Consider the following 14,252-nt stretch of genomic DNA (forward strand, 5'->3'; position numbering starts at 1 on the left):
TATACCTTGTAAATCAAATAAAGCAGACACAATAGAGCCCTAAATGATATAATAATAATAATAATAATAATAATAATAATAATAATAATAATAATAATAATAATAATAATAATAATAATATTCTGTACATACGTGTTGTTAAAGTTAATAGTATTCATAGCTCTGCTTGACAATGTCATATATTCTCCTTTTTCTATGAAAGTGTAATGTTGCTAGGCGACCAGCCTGCTAACTAAACATTAGCTAAATACTCTCTGGGTTCATAATAAAACTTGTGAATTAGGAACAGTTTTTCTTTTGTGGAGAAGAAGAACATGAGACAGATGTGACCTCATGCTTTGTGTTCTCAGATGGCGCCACTTTTAGTAGCGTCTGACGCTAACAGCTCTAGCAGAAAGACAATACAGTATATCATGTTGACTTCAAAATAGTGTTGGATGAATCTTATAAGATGGGTGACGAAGAAAAAACAGGCAGTGATCAGTGGGAGGGGCCTATAATGTCACTGGAAATTCCTTCACATTCTAAATGATGTATCTTGGCTAATTTTCAGTTGATTCACATCAAATTTACATTTATTATTGACCCCAAGATGAGCAAAAAGTTACATTGTGACCCCGCCCAAAACCAAACAGAAAGTTGGCCATTTAGTTTGTCTGTCTCACAGAGGACTCAGAGACATGTCTGTCTGTCTCTCTGTCTGTGTGTCTGTCTGTTTTGGCTGTGTGTCTGTCTGTGTAGCTGTGTGTGTGTGTGTGTGTGTGTGTATATGTCTGCCTGCCTTTCTGTCTGTCTGTCTTTTTGTCTGTATTTCTGTGTGTGTGTGTGTGTGTGTGTGTGTGTGTGTGTGTGTGTGTGTGTGTGTGTGTGCGTGTAGCTGTGAGTGTCTGTCTGTCAATGTGTGTGTGTGTGTGTCTGTCTGTTTGTGTAGCTGTGTGTGTCTGTCTGTCGGTGTCTGTGTATGTGTGTCTGCCTGTTTGTCTGTCTGTGTGTTTGTTTGTCTAAGTGCCTGTCTGTCTGTCTGTCTGTCTTTGTGTCTGTCAGTCTATGTGTCTGACTGTCTGTCTGTCTGTGTGTGTGTGTCTGTTTGTCTGTCTGTCTTTATGTCTGTCTGTCTTTATGTCTGTGTGGCTGTCTGTCTGTGTGGCTGTCTGTGTAGCTGTGTCTGTCAGTCTATGTGTCTGTCTGTCTGTGTAGCTGTGTGTGTCTGTCTGTCTGTGTGACTGTCTCTCTGTCTGTCTGTCTATCTGTGTCTGTCTGTCAGTCTGTCTGTCTCACAGAGGACTCAGAGACACTGAGGAACAAATGAACCCAATCCCAAACCCAGGATACAGAGTGTCAGTGAAGGAGGTACAGACGGTGTGGATGAGTGTCAGAGAGTCAGAGGAGACTTCATAGAAGGACAGACGTCCATCAGGACAGTCCACATACACTCCTACTCTACCAGAGGAACCACAGGGACAGGAGGTATGTGTTATTATGTTATTGTGAATGAAGTAGTAAAAACCACTGTTACAGCTCAGACTCCAGGACTGATTATTAAATCCAAACCTACAATCATTACTGTTTCCTTTCCTACTGATTCCTCTGTAACTCACTGCTATAGAAACATATCCATTCCACTCCACCTCCCAGTAACAGCGACCAGTCAGACCAGTACTACACAGAACCTGACAGTAATCAAATCTGTCCTGATGATCAGGATGAAGCTCCTCCTCCTCCCACAAACGTGTCACCATCCTGTTGTTGTCAGACAGTCTGAGGTTTCTGTTGATGGAGTTTGTGTCGAGGTGAATGTGACAGAAATCTGATGAGACACAAAGAAACAACAGTTGATCATGTGATGCTTCATTCTCTCTGTATCACTAACATGTTCATTCACTCAGAGCTTCATGAGGACACTTTGAATGAACACACACACACACTTACACTTCCTCAGACCAGCTTTGATCCTCTGCTCTCCTCCATGGTCCGCCCTGCAGGAGCAAACACAGGCAGTGATTTACACACCTAAAGAGTCCAAAGTGCTGCTCAGAAACCTGATGCCATCTCCATCAAGCTCTCCATGTTTCTACTGGTTTGTCTTCAACAGCTTCACCTTCCTCACTGATTGGTTCCACCTCCTCTGATCTTAACTATACACTATTATATATATGTATATATACACTATTTGGTCACCTAGGCTGAAATCCAATCAGAACTCATGTGATCATGTGATCTAACGTATTGATCACATCTAATCTGTCTGTGTTTACAAACATTAATATCATCATAAATCAGGTTGATCAACAGTAACTGAATATTCAGCAGGGCCACAGGAAGTAGGGGTGCTGGGGGTGCTGCAGCTCCCCCTATTGGTGAGAATGTAGATGTTTAAATGTAGTCTATGAAAAATATTTAGCACAATTTATAAATTCTTTATGAATATTTAGGGAAATGATTTTGACACACGTAGGCTATTACGTGTATTTTGTATTTGAATATAATTATTTTTAGGCCTAATCAACACAGGTTCACGTTGACTTTTGAAGACATGGGTACGCAGCACCATGACCCAGAAAAGACTCACACACCTTTCTCTGATACACACCCACACACAGATTCTGAACTCTCTGGACATTCATCACCTCATGAGAGACTTTATCTCCACACCCCCAGAGCACACCTCCACATCTGGACACCTGTAACCATGGTAACCCTCCCTGCAGCTCAAAGTAAGAGCATGGTGCCACCGTACACTTTCATATCTATTCATACAGTTTAACGTCACACTACAGTATTTTTACAAGGTGGTGGTGATGGAGATGGAGTGTGTTATTATGATTGTGTGTTCTGTGTGTAATGGATGTGGAGAGTTGTTAAATAATGTTTAAATAGTCAGATTATTTCCTTGTGGTGTGCATAAAAGGATTTTGGAGTCACGTGACATAAACATAGATGGTGCAGTGACTCAGGTTCATGTCAGCTGATCTAATCTATTGCATTGTTATAGTGTTATTGTGAAGTTTAGCTAATAGTGCATATATTCATCTGAGAACTGATGATGTCTGTGCGTTACAGACCCTGGTTGTGAGTGTGCACCAGGGGCGTAGCACCACATTTTGGCCCCTGGGTACAAACCATCTTGTTGGGCCCCTCCTGTAACTTTTAATATCTACACTTTTTTTCACCTGTAAACTATACTAGTATTCTTATATAAACTTTATTTTTTTGTATTTTATTTGAACTAGATTTATTTATTTGAGAAAGTTAATAGAGGATAAAGTTATTTGATATTTACTGTATTTGTATTGTGTATTTGAAAAACAATAATTCAAAAAAATAGAATTTAATCAGTTTTTACCTACTTTTTAACCAGTTGCTAGACATTTAAACCCCCTTTTAATTCCAGGCTGACCCCACATGGGGTCGTGACCCTAAGATTGAAAAAAACTGCAATAACCTAATGACTAATGGTTTGTGACATATTGTGTTTGTGACATATTTTTGCAACAATTAAAATGGGCGGCTGGTAATTTCTCAGAGGGAGGGCGTATATCTAATACACACACGCACACATGCACACACACACACACACACACACACACACACACACACACACACACACACACACACACACACACACACACACACACACACACACACACACACACACACACACACACACACACACACACACACACAGAGTGTAGACTTTAGACAATAGTCAGTCATCAACTGCCTGATCAAAAGTCATTGACTATAACATTATCATAGAAACAATTAAAGAAACCATACGATCCACTGTGGTGTCCATTTACATAGAAAACTATTTAATAACATCTATAGATCATAATGATGGAATTAATAAGTGATAACACACGTTTTAAATCATCTCATTTAGTAAATAAGTGAAATAAACTCTATTTATTTCAGTGGTTTTCAACCTTTTTTGGATCGTGACCCCATTTTGATTTCAAGAATTTCTGGCGACCCCAAAGACATTTTTTTCTAGAGTTAGTTTTTGATCATGTTTGAGCTCAGATTTTATTTTATTTATTTATTTTTTACTGCATTTGAGTTGAACTAAATTACTATTTCACAGAGTGACAGTATAAACATACAGTTGTTTAAGATTGTGAAGAAGAAGAATTTAAAAAATCAAAAATCTATTATAATTTTTCAGAATTTTCAGGCGACCCCACATGGGGTCCCGACCCATATATGTATGTGTGGGTGAATGAATAATGATGATGTCACACTGTATGTATGGGAGAAATGTGTTGTGAGTGTGAGTGTGCTAGTGGGCGTGTCATAGAGTGATTGATTGATGGATGATGACACTTTATGTATAACTGAGAGAAACGTGTTGTGAGTGTGAGTGTGCTAGTGGGCGTGTCATAGAGTGAGTGATCATGTGATAGAAGGATAGCTGTTTGCACACATATATACATACACACATACATACACACAGACATACAGACTTACACACATACCAGTTATTGTTTAATTCTTTAAATATTTATAATTTAAGAAGGCTTAGGATCTTTTTTTTTAAGGAATTACTAAAAACTTTTTCTTGTTGATCATACGTTGATATTTTTGAAATGACAATTAGAATAACTTTTGGATATCATACTTATAGATTTCATACTGTTTTTTTCTCTTGATGAATAGAGTTGATTGACTTTATTTTTTTGTAACACTCCCCAACACTTTACAGTTGCAGCTTGAATAAAAGTCATATTTTTTAGTTAAAAGGTAAATGAACTAATGATCTTAATAACAGACATGGATAACATTATTTCATATATTGAGGAATCATATATACTGTATAGACCCTGGCCCAGAATGCAGAACAGTGGCTGATCACCTGAGGTTATAAAAACAACCTCACCACCTAAAACGTCTAATCAAAGGTGGGGGGGGCTGAACTGTACATGGTACGTGGTCTATAGATTTAATAGGACTCTTTAGAGAGATAATAAAGACATAAATACAATCACAAATCTGTTCCATTGTAATCTATATAAATATTAGTAGAGGCATAAATTAACATAAGACCTGGTTACATTTCTGTTTTGTTCTAATTACTGTTTTATTCTAATGATTTGATTTACTTTTCAGTTCTTTGGGTTATTTTCTTACTTTTTTATTCACTTCTTTAATAATCTCTGTTAGTTTGAATATTATGTTACAACTGTGTAAAATATTGTCATTTTCTTCTCTTTATGTTCTAAAAATCTCACAATTAAAACCTTTATGTGTATTTATATCCTCAGATAGATAAATACATATGTAGACATGGAAAGAATTAGATAAAAAATTATAACTTGAAATATTAAAAAAATCATAATCAACCTTTGAAATGTATATAAATGTAGTTTTTTGTTCACAGGATACAGACATCACCAGCTGAGAACAGAAACCATTGTACCAAGTATTTGATTTAGTCTATTTTTAATTATAATTTATTTATTTTTAATAAATATAATAAGTTACAAGAGAGGGCAATGATAAATTACTTTAAATATAAATTAAAATAATCTGAAACAAACCACCTACTCAGTTAGGAAATAGAACAGCTGATAGAATAACACTAATTAACTAATATGGATTCATATAATTGTAATTTAAATGAGTAAGCGATATCACTGTGCTTTAATTGATTTTTATTTAACAAAAGTTTCTATATTATATTGATAGATTATTTCTACACAGTTTATATTAGAGGGTGATCACGTGTTTTTGTCATTTGTGCTTCAAAAGCTTTCATATAAATTTGATAAAGATTGATAGTAATTTCTGAAAGTCATTTCCTGACTGGTCGCTGTGGGCAGGCAGGACCGTGAATGTATTTTTCCTCACTAAGAAATAAGAATCAATCAATCAATCAGTTAAGGTTCCTGCTGTGGGTTTTCACATTCACATGGAAAGAGAAGTGATATTAAAATAAAATACACACACACTACATAGCAATCATAGACTCACCACACTATGTGGTTGTATGTAATAAAGAAATTATAAAAGCTGTATTGAATAATTCTTAAAACATCTTTTGTAATCATGTGATGTTTTATAAGATTGATTTTGATGAGCATGTATTCAGTTATTGTTTGTACAGATAAATATAAGTGGATAATTTCAAGTTTACTGTGTGTATTTAATTTAAACACAAATCATGTTTGTATTCTGTTCTGTTCTACTTATAACTTTTTTCTTATATTAAAACATAGTCTAACAGTAAATCCAAATAAATGTAATAAAGTAAAATAAAAGTTTTTGGCCCACTCTAACAATGGTAAACAAAATAGGAATATAACTTGAAATAAAATTAAAGGAAAAAATACTTTAAAATAAATTAACAACCTTACTTTAAGTAACCTGATATTATAATTTCCAAATAAAGTTAATATAACATATTAAACATAGTCTGAATTAAATATTTTGTCTTATTCATAATTTTATATAGTCACACTGTAAAACAGTGTGAAGAGAGGAAATGTTAGAATGGATTATTATTCATGGTTTCTTTTTGTGTGTAATACTATAATTATATATCTTTATACTCAATAAATCTATTCATAAAATATATTCAGATCAACTTGTTAGCTGTCATTTTCAGAACAAGGACAAACAGTTTCAGAACATCTGATTTCAACTTAATCTAAATCTAAAAACAACACAACCATGTACGTAAACGAAGAGACAAATCAGATATAAACAAGACAATCAGATTAACACTAAAATGTCAGTTTGACCTGAAATGCACAGTCTAAATCATTAACAAATAATTATAATAATATTCTAAAATTAAACTTAATACACATTAAACAACTTATGTTCTATATATCTAAATAAATCAAATAAACAGATACCATAGACCCCTAAATGATCAATAATAATGAATAAATACAGTGGTATGAAAAAGTTTGGGCACCCTTGTAAATGTTCAGGATTTTCCTTTATAAATCATTGGTTGTTTGGATAACAAATTCCAGTTAAATTTATCATATAGGAGACAAACACAGTGATATTTGAGAAGTGAAATAAAGTTTATTCGATTTACAGAAAGTGTGCTAGAATTATTTAAACAGAATTAGGCATGTGTATAAGTTTAGGCACCACAAAAGAAAAAAAATACTTAATATTTTGTAGATCCTCCTTTTTCTGAAATAACAGCCTCCAAACGCTTCCTATAGCTTCCAATTAGGGTCTGGATTCTGGTGGGAGGTATTTTGGACCATTCTTCTCTGCAGATCATCTCTAGTTCAGTCAGGTTTGATGGTTTCCGAGCATGGACCGCCCGTTTTAAAGCACACCATACATTTTCAATAATATTCAGGTCTGGGGACTGAGATGGCCATTCCAGGATGTTGTACTTGTTCCTCTGCATGAATGCCTTAGTAGATTTTGAGCAGTGTTTAGGATCATTGTCTTGTTGAAAGATCCAGCCGCGGCGCAACTTCAACTTTGTCACTGATTCCTGGACATTGTTCTCCAGAATCTGCTGATATTGAGAGGAATCCATGAGCCCCTCAACTTTAACAAGATTCCCAGTGCCTGCACTGGACACACAGCCCCACAGCATGATGGAACCACCACCAAACTTTACTGTAGGTAGCAAGTGCTTTTCTTGGAATGCTGTGTTCTTTTTCCGCCATGCATAACGCCCCTGGTTATGCCCAAATAACTCTATTTTAGTTTCATCAGTCCACAGCACCTTGTTCCAAAATGAAGCTGGCTTGTCCAAATGTGCTTTAGCATACCTCAAGCGACCCCGTTTGTGGCGTGTGCAGAGAAAAGGCTTTTTCCGCATTACTCTTCCATACAGCATCTCCTTGTGTAAAGTGCGCTGAATAGTGGAACGATGCACAGTGACACCATCTGCAGCAAGCTGATGTTGTAGGTCTTTGGAGCTGGTCTGCGGGTTGACTGTGACTGTTCACACCATCCTGCGCCGCTGCCTTTCGGAGATCTTTCTTGGTCTTCCACTTCGGGCCTTAACTAGAACTGTGCCTGTGGTCTTCCAATTCCTCACAATGTTCCTCACAGTTGAAACTGAAAGCTTAAATCGCTGGGATAGCTTTTTGTATCCCTCCCCTAAACCATGATGTTGAATAATCTTTGTTTTCAGGTCATTTGAGAGGTGTTTTGAGGCTCCCATGTTGCCACTAATCAGAGAAGATGCAAAGAGGAAACACCGAGAATTTTCCTACTTAAATACCCTGACTCATGATTGGATTCACCTGTGTATGGAGATCAAGGATCACTGAGGTTACCAAAACAATTTTGAGTTCCAATAATTAGTGCTAAGAGTATTAAAATCAATAAGATGCAAGGGTGCCTACATTTATGCACATACCTAATTTTGTTTAAATAATTCTAGCACACTTTCTGTAAATCATATAAACTTTATTTCACTTCTCAAATATCACTATGTTTGTTTCCTATATGATAAATTTAACTGGAATTTGTTATCCAAACAACCAATTATTTATTAGGGAAAATCATGAACATTTACAAGGGTGCCCAAACTTTTTCATACCACTGTAAATAAATCTTAAACATAATTTGTATTGCTTTAAATCACCAGTAAATGACATCTTTAACTAATTACAAGGAGCTGATCATTTGATTTCTAAATATATAAAAACACTGATAAATCTATGTTTGGGGCCCAGGGAGTGAGCAGACCCTGAGGACCACAGCTGTGTTTTAGATGAGTGTCTGTTCTTCTATTGACTTGTTATGACTTGTTGATTCATTTTCTGTTCATCTCTAATAAATTAATTGATTGATTCAGTAAAATCTCTGACTATGTCTCTGTATGAAATCTCAGGTACTGAACACCAGAGTTAGCTCGAAAACTCAAACAATTGTTAAAAAATGATATTTGTAACATAAGTCTACAGTTTGAAATAAATTTAAAACGTTTTAAAAACATACATATTTCTGTTTTAATAATTGTATGAGTGGGTCAAGTTAAACATTTTATTATTTTATTTTATGCATTGTTGGAATGTCTGTGGTAAATAAATATTTTCATATTTTAAAGGCAGGGTAGGTGTTTTTTTTAAAGCTAGCATGATTTTGAATGTATCTTACCCCCCTCCCCTCTGTGCTCTGTCTCACTCACATGCATTAGCACTGCTGCTGCAGAAGTGGATCTAAGCTCATTGTTTGTATTGTGTAGAAACTACGTTGTTTCATTCAGCAGTAAGTAAACACTAAACTTTATCATTATAAACTGTATGTTAAAAAACGTGACCAAAAACTCTGTTTTAAGTTCGTCACCAATGATGCGTTTTGGTTAATAAAAAACGAACCAACTTTTTTCATTGGTCAACGTTTTTACAGGTTTACAGCTGCTAGAGATGATGGATTTTCTTTGTTCCTTTTTCAGAGCTCATAAGATCTTCATTTCTGTCAGAACATTAAGAAAATTTCAACCAAAAACTTAAAAAGTGTATCTGGAAAAAATCCCCTACCCTACTTTTATTGATTGATTATTTGAAGCATTAGTTTTGATTTATACAATTGCATAATTTTAATTTTAGTGGTTAGTAACATTCAGAGCTGGAAATTTATTTTAGTTTTCAGTCAATAATTCACATTTCGGTTCATCCCTAATTTTTTGACTTGATAACTTGTGTCAGAGCAATAATTAAAATATAATTTCATAAGATATAGTTATATTTTTGTATGAACACAATCCTCACTGATTAGTTCCACCTCCTCTGATCTTCTCTCTCATTCCTTCCTCAGCTCCTCATAGTTCTCCATCAGCCTCTCCTCACTCCTCACTACCTTCTTATCTCTGTCCTTCATCCCTCTAACCTGTCCCAGTCCTCCTCCTTTAGTGTCCCACCTCTCACACCTTCATCACATTCCTCTGATACAACTCTCTGTCACACATGTGATGGGGATTGATGTGAACATGTGATGAGCTGCTGTGATGTGTCTCACCTCAGAGTGTTCAGTCTCTGAGAGAGCAGCTTCACTGCTGAGTCTCCTGGATGGTTGTAGCTCAGGTCCAGCTCTCTCACACTGGAGGAGTTGGAGCTCAAAGCTGCTGCCAGAGAAGCCCCGCCCACCTCTGTGATGACACAACCTGACAGACTGGATTCAGAAAAACATCCACAACTCAGGAAACAAGTGAGGAGACGAGGAACAGGCACTGCATGAAAAGTGGGATTCCCGTCAGTTTCCGTCACTGTAAATTACCGTTAACTCTGAGTAAACAGGAAGTTCCAGTCAGCTCCAGATAACTGCCAGGAATTGTTGTAAACTCACAGCACAAGGTGAGAAAGTCTCCCCCCAGCTTCTAGGACTGGGTAAGGTTTTCACATGTAAATGACCATACTGTGATCTATATAAATGTAAATCAGGACTGTCTCCACTGTAAAGACACACAAGTCTCTGAGAGCCAACATGTTTGTATGGAGCTCTAATTCCTCTTTAAAGCAGAATAAAAGTTAATTCCTCTTCAAACTGACCTTGTAAACACTTAATTCCTAATTCATTTTATTCTGAATTAAATTTAAATATGAATTAGGTAAATGTGACTTCCAGTCCGAATTTAGAATAATGACCATTTTGAGCGTTAACACAAGAAAGACATTCTGTGCATTTATTTTGTCCTTTTGTGTATTTTTACTGTAAAATGTATGTTTTTTTGGAGTCATAATATGTACTTGTGTTGCCAATTTGTGTTTTTTAAAGTCACTTTTGTGTATTTCTGTTGTGATTTTGCTTGTTTGTTAATACTATGGATTTGCAGTCATTTTTTGTGTTTTTCTTGTCTTTTTGTGTTTTTTTGTTGTTGTTTTTTATTGTGAGTTATTTTGTGTATTACTGTTGTCGTTTGGTTCATTTTTGTAGTAGTTTTGTACAGCTTTTGAAGTATTTGCTATGTTTTTCTTGTCTTTTACTGTATTTTCCTGTAATGTGGAATTCTTTTTTTTTATACTGTATTCTTGTTTTTGTTTTTTGTTTTTCTGCCATTTTGTACGTTTACTTTGGGGGCCTCAATAAAATAGACCGAGGGATGCATGTGGAAACAAACAAAGAGTTTTTATAGTAAATGTGTATGTTTTTCTGTCATTCTGTGTATATTTGTTGTCTTATGTTATGAGACATTTTGTGCATTTTTGTTGTTCTTTTGTGTATTTTTCCTATAAAATGTATGATTTGTGGAGTTATTGTGTATTTGTGTTGTTTTTTATTTTTGCGTTTTTTTTGTTGTAATTTTTCATGAGTTTAAATATTTAAATACCAGTTAAATGTTAAAAGACAGTTAAAAGTGTTAAAAGAGTGTTAAATAGGCAAGGCAAGGCAAGGCAAGGCAAATTTATTTATATAGCGCATTTCATACTCAAGGCAACTCAATGTGCTTTACATGATAAAACATTCAATTGTTTAAAATCAATAAGAACATTTAAATCAATAAGAACATTTAAAATCATCAGTAAAATCAATTAAAATCATCAGTAAAATCATCATTACATCAACAACATGACTAAAAATCTCTCTCTCAATCATATGCAGTAGAGAAAAAAAGTGCCTTTAACTTTGATTTAAAAATGTTCACATTGGATGCTGACTTCAGCTCCGCTGGCAGTTTGTTCCACTTCTTTGCAGCATAACAACTAAAAGCAGCATCACCATGTTTACTGTGAACTCTGGGCTCCACTATCTGATTTGTGTCCATAGATCTGAGAGACCTGCTGGGTTCATACCTGACTAACATGTCACTGATGTATTCTGGACCAAACCCATTCACAGATTTATACACCAGCCAAATACACATGATTTGCTTGTCTCTTTATTGTTATTGTTGTTTATCTGTGATCCACTGAGTGTTCTGAGTTAGACTATCTGGGATCGATTGGTTTTGTCTCCGCCCCCACACGTGCTGTTTTCCTCATTCTACTAACACTCCTGATGGAGGAAACAGACTGAATCACATTTGTGATCATTTCTCCTCTTTTCAGGTATGTTTATAGTCAGAAACACAGCTTATATGTCAGAAATAGGGTTACTAACAAATAAAGAGTTTCATGACATTGTAGTTTTGATATTTGAGTTTGATAAGAGTTAAGTTTTATGAACAGTAGTAAGTTAGCAGACTGTGCCATGTGTAACTTTAAGACTTACATATTTGATGCTTGAAAGAAAAGAGTGAGAAAATGATTTATTGCAGTTAAATATTGTTTTTTTTACACAACTCAGAGGGAAACAAAAAGTGTTATGAACACATACTAGGGTAAGATTTTAATATAAAATAGTATAAATAAATGTATCTGACACTATTTATTTGTTGTGACAGACTGAGCTCGTCCCATAATTCACCTGTGACTTTGATGTAAACTCTCATTACAAGTCCAGACATGTGTAAAGTGGACACTGGAGTCTTTATATGTAAGAAACTTTAATCTGGAAAATAATCTGTTTTGTTGTTTGTGGTGTTATTATTTTACATATTTATGCCTGTTGCCTTTCTTTTTCCCAGTTTTATGTAAGACATCCTATGAGACAGTCTGGAAGAACTTCACATTTAGTCATCCAGACCTTTGGACACAAACAGAAGCCATTAAAGGTTCAGCTCACAGCAGACAGGGGAGGAAGAGGGTCAGATTTATAAAGACAACAGAACAGATGTTACACAGAGCATGTGCACAGAGCAAAGCTTCATCTATTCCTAGTATTTTTGTACATTGTGGTTTATTATGTGACATTTTGGAGGGAAAAACAAAACGGCTGACACACACACAGACACACACACATAATATTTTGTTGTGTTAACAACATAGAACCTAGGTTCCCAAAGTGGGGTACGGTACCCCTAGGGGTACGCAAATTGTCATTTGTAAACTAGAATATAAATGGACCAGCAGTCAGGAGCCTCCATGCATTGCCACAAATGACACATTAAGGCTACCCATGGTTACAGATTATTATTATTACATATATTATGGTCTCCGTCCTTCAGAAGCCTGGAGCTTTCTGCTCTGTGTTCAACATTACAGAACAAACTGGAAAATGAGCCCAAATATCAAGCAACCCACCACAAAAGACTGCATTATGGACCACCCCCCAAAAGACCTGCTCCATCTTTTTATGACTCTGAAGCTGCCAAGAGTTCAAGTTTTAGTGTGTGACCCAGACAAAGGAACACAGTGTAAAGTTTGTTTTATTTTTAATAAATAAAGCTCTACTTTCATTATGTTCCTCCTGTGGCTCTTATTCTCAAACTGTTATTGTGATGTTCTCACTAAATAATATTAGCAATAATAATTATTAGTGTCATTAATATTATAATTATTATTATTTGTATTATAATTAAAATGGGAGGGGCATATGCCCATGCATCCCAACGGTGACCAATGAGTGAGGGGCTTTCTGTCCAATCACAGGTGATTTTACTTCTGAACTGTCTGTGGTTTCTTCCAATGGTTGGTTAGTTTCAGTCAGGCAGGCTAGACATTGAAATGCTAGTTATAGAAAAACATTCACAGTGGGGGTGGGGGGACTTCTCAGTGAACTGCTGATAATCCTGGGCGTTTACAGGAATTATCAGGCATTCACAGGGTGGATAATCTCAGTTTTCATGCAGTGAGGACAATGTTGATGGAACATGTGATCCACTGACCTGAGAGAGTCCAGTTTACAGTGAGGACTCTTCAGTCCTTCACACAGCAGCTTCACTCCTGAATCCTGCAGATCATTGTTACTCAGGTCCAGATGTTTCACACTGGAGGACTGAGAGCTGAGGACTGAGGAGAGAGCTGCACAGCTTCTCTCTGAGAGACCACAGAAACTCAGTCTGTGGGAGAAAGACATTCACATATTATTATTATTATTAATAATAATAATAATAATAATAATAATAATAATAATAATAATAATAATAATAATCATCACATTATTGACAGGATTCAAACCTCTGCCGTACACTTCATCTGCTTTATTACCTCCACCAAGGAGGAAATATTTCAGCTGCCAGAGGGACTCCTGATCAATGAACTGATTCTGATCAGTTTCAAAGATAAAAAAATGTCTATCTCTCATCATCATAATAATTCATATCTGGGTTTGTAATTGATGGATCTGTATAAAATATGACTCAGTTATATTGGGTTGTTAATCAATGATCCCACTGAGTTTCATCCTGATCAGATCCAGATTGTGTATTTCATTGATTTATTTTCTTTTTTTTAAAGTGTGTCCATACATTGTGACCTATTGGATGTTTATTAATGGGATATAAA

At 35.5% G+C, this 14,252-nt stretch overlaps 1 long non-coding RNA gene and 1 pseudogene across 1 annotated transcript; one reads left to right on the forward strand and one right to left on the reverse strand.

The window, feature by feature from the left end:
- Positions 1 to 1,269: 1,269 nt before the first annotated feature.
- Positions 1,270 to 14,252, reverse strand: part of LOC114460593 (NACHT, LRR and PYD domains-containing protein 3-like) — a 32,055-nt pseudogene continuing 19,072 nt past the window's right edge.
- LOC114460608 (uncharacterized) lies at positions 11,925 to 13,104 on the forward strand. The gene is made up of 3 exons (XR_003673689.1): positions 11,925 to 11,975; positions 12,311 to 12,402; positions 13,011 to 13,104. It is a non-coding gene; the product is annotated as an uncharacterized LOC114460608 (long non-coding RNA).

This window comes from Gouania willdenowi, unplaced genomic scaffold (assembly GCF_900634775.1).
Source record: "Gouania willdenowi unplaced genomic scaffold, fGouWil2.1 scaffold_54_arrow_ctg1, whole genome shotgun sequence".
Classification (NCBI taxonomy): Eukaryota; Metazoa; Chordata; class Actinopteri; order Blenniiformes; family Gobiesocidae; genus Gouania; species Gouania willdenowi.